Below are 11,123 nucleotides of genomic sequence, written 5' to 3'. Positions count from 1 at the left end.
GCTAATAGTCTAGAAACTACTCTTGGTTGATAGGTACGTCTAAGGTCTTATTAGGTAAACCTATCTGTTTTTCCACGACATAAAAGGACTCCTTACTTATATTGTTGAGTTTCACAAAAACTAATATGAACTCACAATTATTTGTGTACCTTACCCCTTTAGGATCAATAAGTAACACCTTGCTATGGTGGAAAACTATTACTAAGATTGATGTAAAGGTTATCCAAGTAAGTGTTATTTTGGCATGATACCTTTTAACTCAATTTTTAAAGTTTGGAACTTAAGGATCTTACTATGTTGGTTAGATTTTAAGTGAACTAAAATCCTTAATCATGCAACATAATCAAGCCACAATCTCATGCATAATTAAGACATATTTAAAGCAATAAATAACTTAAAGCATGCATAAGATATAAATGTGATCTAGTATGGCCCGACTTCATCTTTACGCTTCAACTTCAAACTCCGTCTTGAAAATGGATTGGAAACTTCGTCTTGAATTTCACCATGGGAGGCGCCATTTTCTTCAAATAGGATATGCTATAATTGAAACTAATTACAACTATTTGATGGTACGCAGACCATTTTAAAGCAATAAAACTTTGGTACTTTAGACCAATATTACATTCAAATTAATGGTACGCAGACCATATTTTCTATCCTATTTGGGTCATACTAGTCACTTTCCATAACCTGCAAAACAGTACATTTACAATATACCATTCACCCATTCATTTATCGATGAATGGCCCACATAATTGGTTAGTAGAACATATTATGCATCACATAAATATTTGCAGCAATTAATCAAGGCTTCCAATAATCTACAAATTATTCAATCCTTATTAATTCTAACCGAGTTGTTTTAACCTTAAAGGAATGTTGACCTAATCAAGAGTTTATGACTAAAACGCTACCACTAAAACCAAGAAATTTACATGCTTTACTAATTTTAAACATAAAATTGTATTTCCTAGCCCAACCGGAAACATACAAATTTAATTAAAATTTAAAGCTCATATAAATTATTATTTAAATCCTTTAATTTTTTTTTCAGTTTATTAAATTAATTAATTTAAATTTAATCAAGGTTTTAATTTTAATAAAATAATTAGTATAAATAAAATTTATAATAATTAAATTATTCAAAATTAAATTCCGAGAAAAAATTAAATTACGAATTTTAAATTTAATTAAAATCGTTTTTCAACTGAAAATCAAAATTAAATTAAAACGAACCAATCGGGTCAAGACGAGGCCATGGGCTTGCGCCCATGCCCCGTCGAGTCCACGAGGCAGCACGCCCCACTCTTCTGACCGCCTAGCAAGGCACGAGCAGCCACGCGTAGACGCAGCAAGCCGAGCCACCCCTACGCGCAGCAGCAGCTCGCTGCATGTGGCGAGGCAGCGCTCGCTGGGCGAGGCTTCCTTGCTACCCACGTTGCGGCCTGCTTGCTTGGTGCCTTGCCTCTCGCCCCATCCGCCCATGCACGTCGCAGCACTAGACGCAAGGCAGGGCTACTTCCTTGTGCTCTCGTGCCACACGCTTGCTTGTTGCATACGTACCGCATGGGCGACGAGCTCCCTTGCTCGTTGTCGCATGCCCGCACTATACAGCACCCCTTAAGGGTAACATTTAGCGTCCATTGCTTTGTGCGTGCAAGATTCGTGAGCGGATTTTATAAAAATCAAAACTTTTTAATTTAAATTTACAGACGAATTAATAAATCATATTAATTCCATAAATTTAGGGCGAAAAATCGAAAATTTATTATTCAAATTAATTTCAGATTATATGGATTCAAATCTAGGTCATAAAATTTCAAAATTTTCAAATTTAACAAATTGTATGGTTGTTTTTAATCATGGATTCCTAATTAAATTGCTAATTAATTATGAAAATCAAATCAAATTCTAAATTATTCGAATTTCAACAAGCTAATTATAATTGCAAATTAGGTTGTATAATAAACAAGCTTAGGAATTAAAATTGTTAAACATATACAGTAGGTCAATCATAGATTCAAGACTTAAAAACAAGAATCGCAAATATTTGATTTAACATCCAAAAAATTATAAATTTTGCGTTCGAAAAACTAAAACCTCCGAAAAGTCATAACTAGGGTTCGAATTTAGGAATTCTGGGTTCGACATCAAATCTATGATTTTAGTCAAAATTTTAAAATGCCGTTTACATGCGAAATTCACTATAAAATTATACGATTCCGACCATTATTGACTAAACTGCCGAAAATCGCACGAATTTGCAATTAATTACAAAAATCGAAATTAATCACCCCTTTAATTCATTGCAAATTTATAAAATTTAACCATGTTAACTATAATTGATTATGGAATTAATTAGAGGCTTGTGATACCACTGTTAGGTTATGAAAAATATAAAGCATTTATATTTCATGCGGAAAAACCATAAAGCCAGGAATCCAAATTAAGTGCCACATAACAATTAGCATAATTTAGGATACATACTTATGTAGCGTGCCCTCCCTAGCTGCTCCCGAACCAAACAAGAACAAGTTTAGTACCCCAAGTGTAGTCCCTCCGTAGATAGTCCACATCACGTTCGGATCAGCCTTAGATTCAATTAACTAGAATTTAGCCTAAGGTATTATGTTATTCGTTTATAATTTTGTGGCAAATTATTAACCTTAGTTTTTAACTTAAAAATATATGAATACTTGAATTGATGTTTTATAAATTGTGATTGCCATCACCTATTTATAGGATACTAGGATTATCGGAACTAGAAACCTACTAGGATTCAACTTATCTAATTATATTAGAATTTGATTCAAATTAAATCTATTAGTTTTAGTGTTTTGCATAACAACTAATTCTAGTAGTTTTAGGAAAATAGTATAATCGGATAAATCCTAAACGCTTAAGGATTCGTAACATGCACGAACACACCAACACGCACGAAAAGCCCACGAGGGGCCTGCCCGCGCGCGCGGTGGACTGGCTCGGCCCAGCAGCTGCTACGCAGCCCACGAAGGGCGCGCCAGGTTGCTGGCCTTGCCGCATGCTGGGCCTGGCCTTGCTTGCTTGCTTGGCTGGGCCTTGCTTGCCTTGGCGGGCTGCTTGCTCGCCTACTGTTCTTGCGCGGGCTTCGCTAGGCGCGGGCCTAGCTTCGTGTTGGGTCTTGGGTCTAGCAAGCTCGTCCGATGTTTTTTTTTCGTACGACGCGCTTCCGATTAATTTTCCGATTCCGGAATTCATTTCCGATTCGAACAATATTTAATATTTCCGATTCCATAATTAATTTCCGTTTCGAACAAATATTTAATATTTCCGATTCCGGAATTTATTTCCGATTCCGATAACATTTCCGATTCCGACAATATTTCTGTTTCCGGCAATATTTCCGATTCCGGCAATACACTAGTAGAAAAAACCCCTGTTGCAGCCCCCTTGTTGCAGCGTACATGTATTAATACGCTTCAACAACCAATCGGTCAACGCGGGTCAAACCCTTTAAAGGGTTGTTACAGCGTACAATTTAATTGTTCCCTGCAAAAAAGTTTATTGCAGCGTACATTTTAAAAGCCCCTTGTAATAACCCATTTTTGTTACAGCGTACATCTTAAAGCCCCCTGCAATAGCCCAGGTAAAAAAAATTTCGCTGCAGTATTGGTTGAATAATTATTTCAGACCAAATTCATCATCTCAAATTTTGTTAGCGCTCAACTCCCTTCTTCTTCCCTTACCTAATTTCCCTGCGTCGTCCCTCGTCCCCTCAAAAAAAAACTTTCCCTGCGTCGTCAATCTAGCTTCCTCGTTCGTGGTTCTCGCCTCCTTGCCAGTCGCCGGTAGGTCTCTTTTCTCGCGTCCTCTCCAGTCGCCACTTGTTAGCTTGCTCGGCCGGTGGTTCCAAGAAAAAACTTAGGTTGCTCGGCCGGTGGTTCCAAGAAAGAAGGTTGCTCGCGTCATGTTCTCCGTCAATCTCCTCGCCGCGGCAAGTAATTATCTTCCCTGTCCCCTCTTGATTTTCGTTTTACGAATTAGGGTTTGTTCAATTCTGTTTATTTTTTTGTTTTTTGGTGGCAAGTTGTTCAATTAGAGAATGTTGGTGGTGTCGGATTTAGAGAATGGTGGTGGAATTAGAGAATGGTGGTGGAATTAGAGAATGGTGGTGGTGGTGGAATTAGAGAATGGTGGTGGTGTTGGAATTAGAGAGTGGTGGTGGTGGTGGTGGTGGTGGTGGGGTGGAGCAGAGGAGGTGGAGTTGACTGTTGTTAATTGCATTGTACTAATGAAATGTGATTTTTCAAGGGCTCTAGTTGACTGTAAAATTTCATAGATAAGTCCCTCAGCATGGTTGTCAGTTGCATTTCATGTTCACTTAGTATCTTTTGGCCTCTGTTGTGCAAAATATCGTTTAACCAGTTATGATCAACTGTTCTCCCTATGCCAATGATCCTACAAATGCAGAAACCTACTCTATTCTCATCAATAACTTCTCATACACTACGATATACTAATTTAACGCAAAGGCAACGCTGCTGAATAATTTTTGTGACATTGATGAATTATATTTTTTTGGTCTTGCTGAATGTTAACCACAAACTAGGAATAGTTTTTGAGCTAAGGTGAAGTGTAGCCACCATTTCATCCTTGTATGCTCAAGGCAACTAGCTATATGGGCCCACAATTTGGATCATAGGCCCGCCATTAGGTGCCGCAATCGCTAACTTTGCTTGTGCATGCATGGTAGATATAAAACTTAGTGATAATCCATGGTTTGGAACTTGGGATCTTTACTTCCATATTATATTAGCAAGGTCCTTCCGGTTATTTGTTTATATGATTTAAGTTTTAAAAGACCATTCTGGAGTAGTAATTATTAACTGTTTTTGTTATTCTTATTTCCTTCGCTTCTCGTCTGTTAGTTTAACATGCAATTATTGATTTTTCAGGTGGAAGGGAGGGGTTGTTTGTCGAAAGAGGCTAAAAATAGTGGTTTAGAGATTCTGAAGCAGAAAAGGCTTCAGCGAATCAAGTTAGAAACAGGAGTTCAGGGCACCACAGAAAACCCAAATAAAAATAGTTATGTTCCTTCTCTCATCTCCCCCTAATTAATCAAATTAATATTCAATTAGGTTTGTAATGATAATGCTATTTTTTTTTTTGCAGATAGTAGCAATTTCAGTTGGAGTTGTGAGTGTTGCCATTGGGATTGGCATTCCTGTTTTTTATGAAACCCAGATTAACAATGTTGTAATTCCCTTTTTCTCGTTTCTAAATTTAAAGTTTCTAATAGAGGCATAAAATACCACTGTGTGCTGTGCTCTGTAATCAAGCTACTCAATGTAAGCTCATTATTTTAGTGCGATGATTAAGTCACTGGTATGAGTTTGCAATTCGTTATCTAATTTGATAAATTGGACCAAAGAAGTACCATTTTCATGTTATAATTTGCTTTTTCGGTTCGCGGTTCGTGAAGTTATTAGGGAATGAGGTAACATTGAGTTACTTAAGTGGGAGTCACATTGGTTTCTTAAGAGCGACAACTATTTAGGAACGTATGAAGTTAGTTAAAGCGACAAATATTTAGGAACAAGGTAGCATTAGGGTAATATATCAGTTAAACTTCATACAGAGCATTACTTTGTAGTCAGTTTTCATTTGCTACTTTCAAATTATAATTTGCAGATGTTTGTACCAATGTTTGTAAATTCAATTCACATAATTTCTTGTTCAAACTTACAAGTTGATGTTGTTTATCTAATAGGCCGCGTTCTTCGATTCTCAAGTTATTTTCTAATTAAAATTTTCAGTTCAGTTGAAAAATGGAAAGATAACAACAACAAATTTAAGGAGAAAAACACAAGGTTCTTAGAGTAATTTGCGATTATCAACACGATCCCATTTCTTTTGTTCTTTCGTTTGTGAATGCGCAAAACAGAAATATGATGAGATTGAATATGTTCGCTTGTTGTAGGCAAAGCGAGAGAATACACAACCTTGCTTTCCATGCAACGGCTCTGGAGCTCGTAAGTCTTCCTCCCTCTCTCCCTCCATCACTATTATTTTTGATATTTGTACAAACTCTAGTTTCATATTGCAGCATGTAATGCAAGATCAGGTACTTTTGTTTGGTGGTTTGAATCGTTATAGCACTATTATGCGCATATTTTTTGTTCTTGTTTTGTGTTGCATGGAAACGTGCCGTTGAACACCTTTTCTTTTTGCAGGTTACAGATTTTAAAAAGAGTTTGAATACTATAAATTCTGCATGTAATGAGGTACATCACCTTTGCCCTGATGGCCCTGTATACTGTTTTCGTGCATATTCTTATCTATACGCTGATACTTTCTTTTTTATTGACTAGGTGCGAAATTTTGGGAACTTGAAATGGATGCCCTGTGCTAGTATTGAAATTGCAGGAGCAGAATGCAATCAATTATCAGAATATTCAGAAACATAATGATGAGCTTCTCAAATATATATCTGGAGTGACTAGAGATCTGAAGGAATGTGAACTTTCCCGTTTCAAGGTCCACCATTTTGACATGCCTTATTTCGTTTACTTGTGTGTTGGAATCTTATGTACTTGTATTACTATGATTCTGATATATCCTAGTGTTATTTATCTGATAATGAGTTGACTTTAATTTTGTAGTCCATTTTAACTTTCAAGTGACAGTTTTCTATTTACTTCTTGAGCAGGAGATTATGTGCAGCATAAAAACTTTACATCAGATTTCGCCCCTTACCATTCTTCGGCCAAAAGTACTCATCATATTCGTCATCTATGGGGCTATGGGCTGTAACATGTGGAGGATATAGATCTCACTTTTCTAAATGCTGCAGGTTTCTGCTGCTGGTTCTTCGTTACAGAAACCATTCACAATGAGGTACTTGGAATAAGTTCCACTAGCTCTAGATTGTTCTTGCTTTGTTTCAGATTATATTTGGGTCAAGAGCGTCATGATGCATCAAGCACTATTCTCTGGGTTCTTTTTCTTATTACCAAATGTGCTTTGCACTATTTTAAGAACAGAATAGCCATCTAATCTTACTTTGTAGCTTCCTGTAATGCTATATTAACTTCATGATCACCTGCTAATCTACTATTGTAAATGTAGAGTCTCAGCAGGACCACATTATTAAGCATTTAGGTTGTTGAAAGTAGTTATCTGCACAGGGAGCTTTATAGAGTTTGAATTGAACCATTTGTTGTATTTTCTCACAGTAGTATTCAGCTAGCACACTAATTCTGTTCCACTAATTGAACTGAACCATTTGTTATATTAAAGCAGAGCTAATTGCTTTCTCAAATCAGCATGGACAAAATCTGAAACAAATAAGACCTCATCTGGTAGTAAATGTAACAGAGTTATAATCAAATAATTGAGAATTTGTGTTTTAACTATTAAGTGCAGAGAAAGAAGCATTTTGAGATTGAGCTAATCTTGTAACCACCTTGGAGTAACATAAGTTTGGACTAACAACATTGGTTCTAGGGAATGATTGATTTTTTTAGCACCCTATCTAATGTGTACTCCACTGCCTGATTGAGAGGCTGATTGCTTGCAGGATAAGAAACAGACAGTTATTATCAATTTAGATAACGAGACTGATGAAGATCTTTCTTGCTTAATAGTTGAAAAGGAATCAGGTAAAAAAGTAGTACATCCTCCTTTTCCTGCCGTTCATACATATTACGCCATGATTCATAACCACTAAGTTCACTGTTTTATGTCACACGAAATGCAGATATTAATTTTATGGACGAATTGGAGCTAGACACTGCAAAAATCCTTAGAAAAGCCAGAAGAAGAAAGAGAAAACAAAATTGTAAAAGATTATTCCTAACTCAAAGAAAGTGAAGGTATGATCTATCTACTTTCTGACCATCCTTGAAAATTTCACACTGCTCTCTCTGTTTGTGTTCATTGTCATTACAAACTAAAGAGAAATATCATGCTATTTTTCATCATCTTGATAGAATTACTATACAACTTTCGTAGCAGATGTGAGCTGCTTTCTGCTGATTGCTAGAAACCAAAAATAGGATAAGGTTTCATGTTTTCATGTTATATCCTGAATGTTAGCCCCTTACCATTCTTCGACCAAATTCTGAATATTTTCATGTTTTCATGTTATATCCTTCGATTTAAATGAACCACGTTATTAAAATTTGGAGATTTTGGACTTGAGGATGCTGCAAGTTAGAGACTAATGCAATAATATTTGCTGAAATCAAGTCCTAGAACACGGTTAATATACGGTAACAAGTGGAGTGTTTCCTACTTTCCTTGTTGGTCCTTAATAGATACAAAGTACGGAGTAATAAACACTACTTGCTATTATGATCAATCCACAAAGGATTTACTTTACAACAAACCTTAATTTATATGGACCGATACAACATGGAGTCAGGCCAATATCTCCAAACCATCATCAAACTATGAAAAATAAACTGAAGCACAAAACTTCATCATCTTAGTCTTTAGTTACTCATTAATAAACAACTCATATTTAGGCTAATGATATTTTCGTCCCCAACTTGAACTAAAGGATCTAAGGACTCATTTCAAACTTATTACATGATAAATGTGCTTAGTTTTAAGTTTCCAAGACTCATTCCAATCTATTTATGCACATTTAAGGCTCATTGGGTCTTTATAGGCCATATTTAGGCTCAAATGACATTTTTACTTCGAACTTTGAACTAAAGAACCTAAGGACTCATTTTAAACCTTTTACATGATTAATATGCATAGTTTTTAATTTCTATGACTCATTCCAATCTATTTATTCACATTTTAAGGCTCATTGGGTTGTTATAGGTCATATTAAGGCTAAAATGAAGCATTTTCGCTCCCAACTTTGAACTAAAGAACCTAATGACTCATTTTATACTTATTACATGTTTAATATGAATAGTTTTAACTTTCTAACACACATTCCAATCCACTTATGCAAATTTAAGGCTTGTTTGGTCGTTATAGGTCATATTTAGGCTAAAATGAGGCTTTTTCGCTCCCAAATTTGAAATAAAGAACCTAAGGACTCATTTTAAACCTATTAAATGTTTTATATGATTAGTTTTAACTTTCCAAGACTTAATCCAATCTATTTATGCACATTCGAGACTTCTTTGGCCGTTATAGGTCATATTTAGGCTAAAATGACATTTTCGCTCCCAAATTTGAACTAACGAACTTAAAAACTAATTTCAAACATATTACATGATTCATATGATTATTTTTAACTCTTCAAGACTCAATCCGACCTATTATGCACATTTGAGACTTGTTTGGTCGTTATAGGTCATATTTAGGCTAAAATGAGACATTTTCGCTCCTAACCTTGAACTAAAGAACCTAAAGACTCATTTAAAACCCTTTACATGATTAATATGATTAGTTTTAAGTGTCCAAGACTCCTTCCAATCTATTTACGCACATTTAAGGCTCATTGGGTCGTTATAGGTCATATTTATACTAAAATGACATTTTCGTTCCCAACTTTGAACTAAAGAACCTAATGACTTATTTCAAACTTATTACATGATTAATATGCTTAGTTTTAAAGTTTTCAATACTCATTCCAATCTATTTATGCACATTTTAGGCTCATTGGGTCGTTATAGGTCATATTTAGACTAAAATGACATTTAATCTAATGCTCCCATCAAATTTTTGTTTTTGAAGGTCTATACTACGAGGAATGCGCCTTATGCTAGTGAGGAAATTGATGTGGTTCGTGAGCAATTGGCTAAGTTTTTTACCAGCAAGTATTTATTATTGGCCTGAGCGCGTTTGATCGAGTTGGCTTAGATGTTATAGAACAATATTTTATATTAAAAAGTATGCGTACATTGAAATTGGAACGTACATATATTTAAATGTACTACATGCACTTTTTTTGGGATATATAGTATACAAAACACCAGGATTGCGATATTATTATTGTTGTGACAGGTTTCTATATTTGGTGCAAGGCACTCTAGGTAACCCTAAATAAGATTAAAATTTTCCCGCCAAAAGTGCTTTGAAGCGTACATATATATGTGTACGCTGCAACAAGGGTGTAAAATTTGGCGAAATTCTAGACTTGTTGCAGCGTACAAATAGATGTATCCTGTAATAAGTGGGGTTTTTTACAGCTTACACGAATTTGTACGCTGCAATAAGTCAAGATTTTGGCGAAATTTTTGACACTTGTTGCAGCATACATGCATATGTACGTTGTGAAAAAGCACTTTTCGCAACGAATATTGTACGCTGCAACAAGTTCAGACCCCCAATTGCAGCATACGATGTACGCTGCAACAGGGGTCTAAAAGCCCGCTGCAATAAGGGTTTTTTCTACTAGTGTAACAGCTCTCCCAGTCCAAGGTTAACCAAACAAATATAATCAATAAGAATCATAAAATAAAATAAACAGGACAATAGACAAATAGTAAACAAGGACAAATACCTATACTCACAATAACATGACTTGTAAGATATTCATACCCAAAATCATGGAGTTAAATATCATGAAAAGTGAAAATTAACTATTCATAAGAATACATAGTTAAACTAGTCTAAAGATAAACACATTAAGTAGAGGTAAGAACAAGCCCCTGTAAATTCACAATTTACATCGTAATGGAGTAAAGTTAGGGATACCCCCTTTAGACCATGCCGTCCTAGTCTAATTAAGTATGACCACACTCTCAAACCTAGCTCACAGATCATGCCACCCGTGAGTAACCCATTGGACCATGCCGTCCAGGTAAATTCTAGAATTTGAACGACAACTCTAACCAAACGAACTCCGGATCATGCCACCCGAGAGTAAACCATTGGACCATGCCGTCCGGGCTTGGCATGCTCATCTCCGGGGACCATGCCGTCCATACGGATATCTTAGCCTCTAGAAATAAAATAATTAAATCGAATAAATCGATAAATTAAAGCAATCATACAAGAAACTCAACATTGGAAATTTGGAGTAAACGTAGACTTAAAATAACGACTTAAACTCCGGGATTCCATTTCCCATATAAATTCGAATTCATTAGAGATTTGGGACCATGTCGTCCGTAAGAATAGTTATAAGATCATATATATAATTCTATAGAGTAAACTAATAGTACTATTCA

General features: G+C 35.6%; 1 long non-coding RNA gene across 4 annotated transcripts; it reads left to right on the top strand.

The window, feature by feature from the left end:
- The first annotated feature begins 3,658 nt into the window (after positions 1 to 3,658).
- Positions 3,659 to 9,939, top strand: LOC110802917 (uncharacterized). 4 transcript variants are annotated; one of them, XR_008919161.1, is made up of 10 exons: positions 3,659 to 3,980; positions 4,938 to 5,067; positions 5,155 to 5,852; positions 5,963 to 6,014; positions 6,216 to 6,266; positions 6,354 to 6,519; positions 6,692 to 6,879; positions 7,562 to 7,643; positions 7,742 to 7,856; positions 9,685 to 9,939. It is a non-coding gene; the product is annotated as an uncharacterized lncRNA (long non-coding RNA). The 4 variants fall into 4 exon arrangements; XR_008919160.1 differs by having other exon boundaries at positions 3,662 to 3,980; positions 5,155 to 5,238; XR_002537354.2 differs by having other exon boundaries at positions 5,155 to 6,014.
- The last annotated feature ends 1,184 nt before the right edge of the window (positions 9,940 to 11,123 follow it).

The sequence above is a fragment of the Spinacia oleracea genome, chromosome 4 (genome assembly GCF_020520425.1).
Source record: "Spinacia oleracea cultivar Varoflay chromosome 4, BTI_SOV_V1, whole genome shotgun sequence".
Lineage (NCBI taxonomy): Eukaryota > Viridiplantae > Streptophyta > Magnoliopsida > Caryophyllales > Amaranthaceae > Spinacia > Spinacia oleracea.
Note: the sequence above shows the minus strand (reverse complement) of the source record. Positions and strands in the feature narration are given on the sequence as shown.